General features: G+C 41.1%; 1 protein-coding gene across 1 annotated transcript in view; it reads right to left on the bottom strand.

Moving 5' to 3' along the window:
* WDPCP (WD repeat containing planar cell polarity effector) overlaps nucleotides 1-12,258 on the bottom strand; it is a 317,353-nt gene that overhangs the window by 236,604 nt on the left and 68,491 nt on the right. The window lies entirely within an intron of this gene.

The raw sequence follows: 12,258 nt of genomic DNA, 5'->3' as shown, positions 1-12,258 counted from the left end.
ACACACACACACACACACACACACACACACAAATAATTTTAAAAAATTAAGAAAAAATTGTTTTCTATACAATCATTCAAATACATTTTAAACCATTCATGTACATTTTTATTCTTTATACAATAATGCATATACATTGTTTTATATAATTAACTACAGTGATCAATGCCCTTTTTAAAAAACTTTATTTTATTAATTTTAAGGAACATTTACAGAGATTTTGGATTTCCATTCATTCATTGTTGCACTTTTCTCCCTGCCCAGCCCTGCCCCCAGTTCCCTCTTCTCTTTGAAAAGTAAAAGAAAAATTATTTCATTGGTATACAATCCCCTCGCCTCCGCCCCCACCGCCCCAAGTACACTCCACTATGCAACCTTAATTCTGGACTCTTGTGATAACCATAATACCCTATCATATATCACTTTTAAATTGTTCTCTCCCTCATCTGTTTCTTCAATGCCCTTTTTTTTGGCCAAATGCAACATGTCTTTTTAAAGTAAAATTTATTTGAATCGTAATTTTAACAGAAGTGTACAGGAAAGTTCACATTGTTGCACATTTTACCCCCTCCCTCCTTTCCCCCCCTCTCCCAGTTCACTATTTTAAAAAAATATTACCTCATTATTGCACAATTACCTCGCTCCCTCCCAATACCGCCAGTCCTCTTTGCAATGTACCTATTATGGGCTGTTGTTGTACATATAATGTACATATAATCATATATTCCGTGTGTGTGTTTAACCCAAGTATTTTTTTCAATGTTATACTAGTTTATTTACAAAGTTCAAATACGTTGTTTTCCATACCAGAGCTTTCCCATTTCTTCACCACCACCACCTACAAATTGTACGACCATATGATTACTTCCCCTCATGCTTCCACCTCCTCCCCTCCTTGGGTCCTCATACTCATTCTACAATAGTGGTTTTTCTACAGTATTTGTCCTTATGTGGCTGAGTTAGTTCACTCAGCACAGTCCCTCCCAAAGTAAGTAACAGTCTACAAAATCATTGCTCCTGTGTGCTGTGTAGTATTCCATTGTGTAAATGTACCCTCATTTCTTAATCCATTAGATTGTGGTTGGACCTCTGGGCTGTTTCCATGTTCTTGCGATGGTGAATAATGCTGCTAGGAATATTGGTGTACAAGTCTCCATTTGTTCCTTAGCTCTAATTTTCTCAGGGTATATTCCAAGCAGTGGAATAGCTCGGTATTATGGAATTTCTATGTTCAGTTTTTTGAGGAAGCACCGAACTGCCATCTGACCAATGCCCTTCTCCCCCGCCTTGTTGTGCACTGTTGAACTGGATCATACTGGCACAGGAGATTGCCCTTCCTTTGCCAGCAGAGCATCTAGTGGATTTGAACCATGTGCCTTTGGGATTGCAGTGCAATTGCTTGCCACGAGGCCACTAGAGCTCCCTCCTGACCAATGCCCTTTTGTACATACACTGTGTTTCTGTTACACGAACATGGCATTATGATTTATAATCGTGGAAAATTATGTAAATAACAGGGCCTAAAACAAATTTTATATTTGCAAATAGTCTTAAAGCCTCAAAGGGATAAATGCAGTGGTAAATAAAGAAGCAAACGAAGAGGTAATACAGGTTGACTATATTACCTTAGGGTAATAGTTCATCACTTACTAAAGATTCTACACATCATCTCTATAATGCATGCAGCATGCGACGACAACTCTGGCATATAACGGACACTTAAATAATAATAATGGAGTCCTCACACTAATTCACCATCAAAAGGTTAAAGCAACTAACTAAAGGTCACATTTAAAAAAAATCATAGAAACAAGCAAAACCCATTTGCTCTCAAGTCCCCCCTGACTCCTGGAGACCCATGTGGATCAGAAAAACCGCATATACATAAAACAACTGTTAAATGAATTAAAGAAAGGAATAGACAGCACCACAATAGTGGTAGGAGACTCCAACACACCACTATCAGCAAAGCATAGATCAACTCAAAAGAAACATGACAAAGATGTAGAAGATCTAAAGTATACAATCAGTCAACTTGACCTTGTAGATACACAGATGATTCGGCACCCAACTAAAACGCAATTCACTTTCTTCGCAAGTGTCCATGGTACATTCTCTAGAATAAATCACATATTATGACACAAAGCAAGCCTCAATAAATTAAAAAAACATTTAAATAATACTAAGTATTTCTTCAGACTATAATGTCATAAAAATAGAAATTAACTACAAGAGGTAAACTTTATAGAACAACCTGTGTGGAAGCTAAATAACACCCTGCTAGAACATGCTTAGGGTCTAAAAGAAATAAAGAATGAAATAAAAAAAATCCCTTGAAAAAAACCCCAACCCCTGTGTTATAGGTGTTTAAAAGGATAAGTTTTAGGAAGTAGATCACCAGCCTTCTGAAGCACCTCTGGGTAGACGGGCGCTTCAACTGTGCAGTTAGGAGCAGAGCGTGTAAACTATTCATTTGCAAAAGCCAGAGACCACAAAAATGTTATAGTTAGTAGAAAACCAAGACAAGTCTACAAGTGACAAATCCCGTGCGATGCCACTGGCTTCTGAAGAACTGGCTTCTGTTACATCTTACTTTGCCAGTTGACTTGTATGCAATATCTCCTTCTGGTGTTCCTTTCTCTAGCTCTTTCTTCACTCTTTCTCTAAACCAATGCCTGTCAGAGGTGGTTCTGAACCCTGGAGTCATTTGGCAGTATCTGGAGACATTTGCCTGTTACAATTTCTAAACATTAGTCACCTCTACTCAGGCTCATGTCAAAAGAGTTCTTGTAAAGGACTTGGAGGTAAAAGCTTTTTCATCAGGCATTTTGGTGGGCTCCTCAAATTCTACTCAACATCCCCCCCCCCATAACTAGTCATGTAATCTGCTGTCCTGTCTCATGGATGAGGACCAGTCAGGTATCTCACTCAGAGCAGGGGTCAGTGCACAGTCCAGATCAGGATCCCTGAGGAAACTTGCCCGGCACGTCTCCACCATGATCAGGGTAACGATGCTAATGACTGCTGTCAGCTGTCAAGAAGGAGACGGCCCTCAGGCAAGTCAGAGCGACCTGCCTTCATAGAACTCTTCTCTAAGAACACCTTGCTTTTGTTCTAATTCAGTGCGCACCAATCGGCCTTCTTATCTATAATTCAGTCTCTTGAGTAATTCATCCATCAAGTAGGAATGCCCCAAGCAAATGAGCAATGTCTATATTGCCAGATACATCTCACATTCGGAATTAATAAACTGCCACTCCAGTTAATAAATCAGCCACTTCTGAGTTTTGTTATTGTGAACACTGTTAGTACAAGAACACAAATGGAGATAACATAAAAGATAGATAAGTTTAATTAATCAGAAATTTGTTGCTCAAGTCCATGATGAATTGCTTAAGTGGAGATGCAACGTTTTCCTTCCAAAAAGTTGGAGGAATGTGCTACAGTAAATTAGTCAGTATGGTTTTTGTTGTAGGGTTTTGGTGGTTGCATCCAGGAGGACGGGTAACTTGTTAATAATATAAATATCACCTTTTGAGAGGGAACATGGAAACAGGATTCTTAGACCACTAGTGAGAGGACTGGTCAGTTCTGCTATCCCAGCATGCTTAAAGTGGGGAGGTTCGGGGACACACAAAAAAGGAATCACACTACCACCAACAAAGAAGAAGCATGGAGATGCACTGTGTCCTTCTGGGTCACAGAATATTACAAACCACAGCCTGGGACTGAGACTAGAGCAATAGCAGCAACAGAGGTGGCAACAAACCAAATCCCAACACGAGACAGAGCAGAACTAGGAGTACTGCCCCATGAAGCCAGAGGCAGGGGTCTTTGTTCAGACTTACTGGAGAACTGGGGCCAGGAAGCAATGCTAACATTGGCAGCAGTAAAACAGCTTTGTAATACCAGCGTAGAGCCATGGGACTAAATGTCACATGGCCTGTAAGCAGGTCTGCGAGGCTGCCCTCACTGAAGAACTGTACCTTATTTCCACCCTGATGCTGCCCTAAGAACCCTGATAATCACGAATCTGGTCTGTGAGTTCTGTGTGGCCATTTCAATGGCTCAGGGGAGCCAGCAGCGGGGCAGTAAGGATCCTGGGGTTAGGGAAAGGGGTGGTGGCGGTAAGGTGTATGAATAGCTTGTCTCAGAACTCACAGACGGAGCTGCAGGAACACAAAGCACGTCTGACCTTGGAGGAGTCGGTTCTGTGCTGGTGATGCTGGTGATGGGAATTCATCTTCATTGTCAATTTAGTGGAGATCCGATGCTGCCACCCGACGCTGGCCACACTGTTTCCACAAGACATACACTGAGTAGTAGGATTCCATTTTGTAACAGGTAAAAAGCAAATGTAATACAATTTACGTATTTATATATGTGTGTGTGCGTGTATACAGACATTTTCTTTATACAGGAAAACGTCAGAAAAAATAGGCAACAAATTTTTGATAGTAGGAAAATCAGAGTAAAGGCATTAGGAGTCAAAGATTAAAAAGTTTAGCTTTATATATTAATGAATTTTTTATTTTATTTTTTATTTAAATAGCATTCAGTTTATTACAAATATTTAGCATTGGCTTCCCATATTTCCCCCTTTTGTATTTATCATGTTATCATCTAGAAGAGCATCCCATTGATGAATTTTTTTAAGAGCTAATCCCTTGGATTGCGATGTTGTAAAAGAATACTGAATATATAGACAAATCAAAAGAACCAACAGATCAGTCCGGAAAATATTTAAATATGCTCCTCAGAGCCCTCCTCAGAGACAGGGATTGTGATGCTTTCTCTCACATTTTGGACAAGTTGTCAGGAGATGCTGGTCCTTGGGAAAAGGAATCATGGTGGGGAAAGAGAAGGGCCAGTGAAAGAGAAGGAGAGCCTCAAGGAGAAGCACTGACACAGTGACTGTCATAATGGGCTTGAGCTGGGAGCTCTAGTGGCCTAGTGGCAAGGAGCTGCAACTACAATCCCAGAGGCACACGGTTCGAATCCTCCAGATGCTCTGCCGGGGAAGGAGGGACAATCTCCTCCTGTACCAGTCAGATCTGATTTGACAGTACGCACACACACACAAATCATAAAGTAAAATAAAATAATAAAAAAATAATGGGCTTGAGCACAGCGGAGAGTCTGAGAATGGCACAGACTAGGGCAAAGCTTTGATCTACCATTCACAGCATCACTCTGAGACATAGGTGACCCAGAGACACCTGAGAGTGACAGCAAGCACTCAGGAGTTCAAGGAAGCCTGGTGGTGCAGTGGTTTAAGTGTGTGGCTGCTGAGTGAACGATTTCCGGTGCAAACCTACTGAGTGGCTCTGCAGCACAAAAGACCTGGAAGTCGGCTTCCCTGGAGTATAGAGAAGTGAACCCAAAGGCCACGTTCTTCTCTGTGACGCTCTGTGGCCAAGCTGTCCTCTGTCACACACACTCAACAGTAACCAACAACAGTGACATCAGGGGCTCAGTGCTGGACATGTTACATTGCTTGTATTGATTTTATATTCTCAAAAGGGTTAGAGTAAAGCAAGGACCATGTGGAAATGGCTATTATTTCAGTTAACCCCCACAAGGGGGTTACTGTCCCATCAACAGCATCCACCACACAAAACTAATTCCCATAAGGTCAAACATGTCTTCCCAGGATCCTGCACCCACTTACTGTGTCCAAAATCAATTGCAGTGACCACACAGACTTCACAGAACCAAACTCACAGTGATGGGGCTTATTAGCAAGTAAATAAGCTCTCATTCAGACTAGCAGCAAAATACACTCTTAGTACAAACATCTTCTCAAATACAATCCCTAATAGGCTATTATTTTGGTTAACAGCAAAATGCCGTCCCTCAATCCCAGAGAGCTTCTCAATGAGCAATCTTCAAGTCTCAACAGCTTCTCAATTAACAGCAAGATAAAGTCACTGGGGTCCTAGGACACACACTGCATTTTCTGCTTCCTCCTGTTCTCCTGATGGTGAAATTCCCACTTTCTGCTGCTGAATGTGCTCAATTAATAGTGAGACGAGCCAATCTCATGGTAGATAAACTAGCATGCCCTATTTGCATGAGGAGGAATTGGTTCACAGAGCTGTTGAAGATATAGGTGGGCCACATATTTGCAGGGCAGACAGAGTCGAGGGAGCCAGATCAGAATGAACCCAGGTGAGGTGAAAGGACAAAGACAGTGGTCTAGGGAAGCCACATTGTGAACAACCGACTCACTACCCCAGAGTAGGTTACAGGAGTTTGGTGTTCAAGACAAGGTTTCAGTTGGAGGCATAATTGTGGAGGCAGACACAACAATGGTATTGAAACCAACAGACTGTTCGAGTTCACCAAGGCAATGAGTGTAGACAAACGAGAGGAAACCTTATAGTACCTAAAAGTTTAGGAGATTTTGTTGCTGGTGAGTTGAGTACAACTCATAGCGAGCCTATGCAAAACAGATCTGAACCCTGTCCTATTCTGTGCCATCCTCACAATCCCAGACACACTGGAGGCCATTACTGCAGTCACTGTGTCAGTTCACCTCACGGATAGTCTTCCTCTCTTTCTCTGTCCCTCTACCTTCCCAAGCACAATACCCCTCTCCAATAAATAGTCTTTCCTAGCAATGTGTACAAAGTATGTGAGGCAAAGCTTTATCATCTTTGTCTCCAAGGAGCATTCTGTCTGCACCTTCTCCAAGACATATCTGTATGCTCTTTTGGCAGTCCATGCGTTATTCAGTACTCTTCTCCAAAACCACAGCTCAAAGACATCAATTTTTCTTCTGTTGTCCTTATTCACGGCCCAGCTCTCAACAGCATAACAAATGACTGAAAAGACCATGGCCTGAATAAGGCAGGCTGTTGTTGTTGTTATGAGCCGTCGAGTCGCTTGCGACTCATAGCCACCCTATCTATGTACAACAGCCCTAAACCCTGCTCTATCCTATGCCAATCTCACTGCCTCCGACACACCCATCCCAATTACCCCAGTCACTGAATCAATCCACCTCATAGAGGGTCTTCCCCTCCTGCACCTTCCCTCCACCCTCCCAAGCATGATGTCCCTCTCCAAGGACCTCTCTGTCCTTACATGTCCGAAGTATGTCAGACGAAGCCCCAGAATCCTTGCCTTCAAGAAGCAGCCTGGTTTAACCCTCTCCAGGATGAATCTATTTGTTTTCTTGACAGCCCATGGTACATTCAATACTCTTCTCCAGCACCACAGCTCAAAGGCATCAATTCTCCTTCTATCCACCCTAGTCATTGTCCAACTCTCTGATGTATAACAAGTGATTGCAAAGACCATAGCCTGTATCAGATACACCTTAGTAGTCTCCAGAGTGACACCATTGCTCTTCAGTACTTTGGAGAGGTCCCTAACAGCAGACTTTCCCATCGCAATATGTTTTTTATTTCCTGGCTGCTGGTGCCAAGAGTGTTGACTATGGAGCCAAGCAAACTAAAGTTGTTAACAATATCAATTCCCACCATCCATCCTGATGCTGCAATTGGTCCAGTGGTAAGAATCTTTGTCTTCTTGACATTGAGCTTCAATCCACATTGAAGGCTGCAGTCCTTGACCCTCTGTAGCAAGTGCATCTGGTCCTCCTCAGTTTCGGCAAGCAGGGTTGTGTCATCTGCATAACGCAGATTGTTAATAGATCTTCCACCAATCCTGACACCACACTTCTCCTCACAGAGCCCAGCCTCTCAGATAATCTGTTCTGTATACAGGTTGAAAAGATATGGAGATAGGACACATCCCTGGCGTACACCTTTCCCAATTTTGAACCATGCAGTATTTCCCTGCTCTGTTCTGATGACAGCCTCTTGGTCCACGTATAGGTTTCGCATTAGCACAATCAAGTGTTCTGGGATTCCCATTCTTCTCAGAGTCAGCCACAGTTTGTTATGATCCACACAGTCAAATGCCTTTGCATAATCAATGAAACACATATAGACATTCTTCTGGTATTCCCTGCTTTCAGCCAAGATCCATTTAACATTAGATACACTATCCCTAGTACCACGACCCCTTCTAAACCCAGCCTGGACTTCTGGCAGTTCTCTCCTGATGTGCTGTCCCAGTCGTTTTTGGATAATCTTCAGTAGAATCTTGCTTGCATGTGAAACCAAGAAGATTGTTCTATAGTTTCCACACTCTGTTGGGTCACCGTTCTTTGGAATGGGAACAGATATAGATCTCTTCCACTCAGTTGGCCAAGTGGTTGTTTTCCAGATTCTTGGCACAACTTGATGAGCACATCTGGGGCAGCATCTGTTAGCTGAAATATGTCAATTGGTACACCATCCATTCCTGGGGCCCTGTTTTTTGCTATTTTCTTAAAGCAGCTTGAAATTCTTCCTTCATCACCATAGGCTCTTGCTCATATGTTATTTCATTAAATTCTTCTGTGTCTGTCAATTCCTTTCGATATAGTGACTCAGTATATTCTTTCCATCTTCTTTTAATACTTCCTGAATCATTTAATAGTCTTCCTAAAGCATCCTTGATTACAGCAACTAGAGGTTTGAATTTTTTTTCTTCAGTTCCTTGAGCTTAAGAAATGCTGAATGAGTTCGGCCCTTTTGATTTTCCAACCCCAGCTCCTTGCATATTTCATTGTAATATTTTGCTTTGTCATCCCACACTGCCTTTTGGAATTTTCTATTCAGCTCTTTAGTATCTTGAATTCTTCCTTGTGCTTTGGCTCCTCTGCACTCCAGTGCTCCTCAGTAATTTGGAGAGGTCACTGCCTTCAGACTTTCCCAGTACAATACATCTCTTGATCTCCTGACTGCTGGTACCAAGGATGTTGATTGTGGATCCAAGTAAGATGAAACTGTTGACAATTTCAAGCTTTTATCCATCTGTCATTATGTTGCCTACAGGTTCATGATGAGAATTTCTGTTTTCTTGGTGTCGAGGTGCAAGCCACACTGAAGACTGTATTCTTTGATCTTCTGCAGCAAGACCTTCAAGTCCTCCTCACTTTCAGCAAGCAAGGTTGTGTCATTTGATTAATGAGTTACTTATGAGTCTTCCACAATCTTGATGCCACATTTTTCTTAATAGAGTCTAGTTTCTCAAATAATTTGCTCAGAATACAGGCTGAAAAGTTATGGAGAAAAGATACAACTCTGGTGCACATCTTTTCTCATTTAAACACATTATTTTCTTGCTCTGTTCACTCTGTCGGGAGATACAGAAAGGGGGAAATAGGAAGAGAACAGATTGCAAGAGAATAGCCAGAGAGGTAGCCCACAATCTAGGGCCATAGTGTCTTTTAAAATAGGTTTTAAGAGGAGTCGGGTAAATTCTACCAAACATTCAGAGAAGATCTACCCCAATTTAAAATAGGAAAAGGAGGAACATTCCAAGAGTCATTCTATGATGTAAACATACCCTGCTACCAAAGCCAGGCAAAGGTATAATCAAAAAAGAAAACTATCAATATATTATAGGGCATTATGATTATAAGAGTCCGGAATGAAGGTTGCAGAGTGGAGTATACTCGGGGTGGGGGGTTGGGAGGAGTGCGGGGGGATTGTATACCAATGAAGGATTTTTTCTTTTACTTTTCAAAGAGAAGAGCGAACTGGAGGCGGGGAGGGGGGTGCAGGGAGAAAAGTGCAACAATGAATGAATGGAAATCCAAAATATCTGCAAATGTTCATTAAAATTAATAATTTAAAAAAACCCCTATCATTGTAAAGTAGGAAAGACATGCGGGCTATTGGGGAGAGAGAATGAGGAAAAAACCAGATAGATAATGGACATTGCATTAAATCAGATGAAGGAAGAACTATTTGAAAGGGATATATGATTAGGCATTGTAGTATGACAACAACCTGGAACAAGGAGTGCATTGCAGGCAGGGCTGGGGAAGGCGGGAGGGGAGGGGAAGAGAATGTGCAAGAAGGAAAAAATGAAAAGAAGACATTTTTGGTGTTTTTAAAAAGAATTTTTTAAGACTTTTTTTTTTCATTTAATGAAAGCTTACAGAGACTTAGGATTTCCATTCATTCATTGATGCACTTTTCTCCCTGCCCACCCTTCCCCCTCCAATTCACTCTTCTCTTTGAAAAGCAAAAGAAAAATTCTTTCATTGTTATACAACCCTACAGTCGCTACCCCACAAGTCCACTCCACTGTGCAGCCTTCATTCTGCACTCTTGTCATAACAATAATACCTAATTATATATCCCTTTATAACAGTTCTCTCCCTCATCTCTTCCAATGCAGTATACATAATTTATTCCATCTTTCTCAGTCCTCCCTCAACCCCAATGTCAGTCCCATTTTACAGCAGTGGCACTATGTGATATTTGTCCTTTTGTCACTGAGATATTTCACTCAGCATAATGTCCTCCAGGATCACCTATTTTGTATAATATTTCATGAGTTCCTTGTTATTCAATGCAGCATATTATTCCATTGTGTGAATATACCACAGCTTCTCTATCCATTCGTTTGTTGATGGGCACTTGCGTTGTTTCTAACTCTTTGCTACTGAGGATAAAGCAGCAATAATTATGGGTGTGCATATATCTGCTTGGGTGGCAGCTATGGTTTCTTTAGGGATATTCCCAGTGGTGGAATTTCTGGGTCAAATGGTATTTCTATTTGCAACTTTTTGAGAATGTGTCTTACAGCCTTCCACACTGGTTGAAGCATTTTACACTATCACCAACAGTGAATAAGCATTCCAGTTTCTCCACAACCTCGCCAGCATTTGATGTTTGCTGCTCTGTTAAATGTTACTATTCTTACTGGGGTGAGATGATTTCTCATAGTTGTTTAGATTTGCATCTCTCTTAGAGCTAAGGATTTTGAACATTTCTTCACGTGTTTGGTGGCCATTTGAATGTCTTCTTTGGTGAAGTGTCTTTTCATATCCTGTGCCCATTTTTCTATTGGGTTTTTACCTTTACCTTGTTGTGATGCTTGAGTATTTCATAAATTCTAGATATAAGTCCCTCGTCTGACATGTCATTACCAAATATTTAAAAAAATATAATGGCTCATATCAAACAACAATGTTTTGTAGTATTTGTCCTTTTGTGACTGAGATATTTCACTCAGCATAATCGCTATGAGTCGCCGGCACATAACAACAATGTCCTCCAAGCTCCCCCATGTTGTGTAATGTTTTATGAGTTCATAGTGTTTCAATTTTGTATAATATTCTATTGTGTCAATGTACCATAGTTCTCTAGTCATTCATTTGTTGATGGGCACTTTGGTTACTTCCATATATTTGCTACTGTGAACAGCAAAGCAATAAACTTGGGGGTGCAGACCAAAAAAAAAAAAAACCAGAAAACTATCTTTTTCTTTTTCCAATTGATATATCAATTATAGTAAAAATTATCTAAAAAAATTACCATTTTAACTGTTCTTAAAACTGGGAGGTCTGGTGGCCTACTGGCAAGAAGCTGTGCTGCAATCCCAAAGGCATATGGTTTGAATGCACCAGCTGCTCTGTGGGACAAGGATGGACAATCTCCTCTCGTGTGATTAACTGCCTTTGAAAACCTACTGGAGGGTCAGCTATGGGTCAGTTCCAATTCAACTGTACAAAAAAAAAAAACCCAAACCCAACAACTGTTCCTCAGTTTTACAATTCAGTGTAACATACTTTCATTTATCATGCACATAAAATTACCAGGTTCCACTATCTAATCTTAGATGCTTAGTTTATTCACTCATGTCTTTTTTTTAAATAAAATTTTGTGATTTTAATGAACATTTACAGTTAGATTTTCATTCATTTATTGTTGCACATTTTACCCTCGTCTTTCCCTTCCCCCTCCCCCAGTCACTTTTTTAAAAAATATTCATTCATGGTTGCACAATTACCTACCTTTCCCCACTCCTCCGTCCCCATCCTCCTCACAATGATGCATTTCTTATTCTGGGCTGTTGACATATGTATAATGACTAATCATATATTCCTTTTAGACAGGTCTTTCTTTCTTCTGTTCCAATACAATGTTCATTATCCTCTTATCGTATCCTCCTCCCAACCTCCCATGTCAGTCCTGCTTTATAACAGTGGTGCTATGCAGTATTTGTCCTTTTGGGACTGAGATATTTCACTCAGCATGATGATTCATGCGTTTCTTTTTTCCCTTCTTGTTGTGAACCATCGAACTGGATCCAACTGGCATAGGAGGAGATGGCTCCTCCTTCTCCACTGGAGGATCTGGTGGATTTGAACCATGCACCTTTGGGATTTCAGTGCAGCTCCTTACC

This window comes from Elephantulus edwardii, unplaced genomic scaffold (assembly GCF_000299155.1).
Source record: "Elephantulus edwardii isolate Elephantulus edwardi_28Jun2011 unplaced genomic scaffold, EleEdw1.0 scaffold00011, whole genome shotgun sequence".
Lineage (NCBI taxonomy): Eukaryota > Metazoa > Chordata > Mammalia > Macroscelidea > Macroscelididae > Elephantulus > Elephantulus edwardii.
Note: the sequence above shows the minus strand (reverse complement) of the source record. Positions and strands in the feature narration are given on the sequence as shown.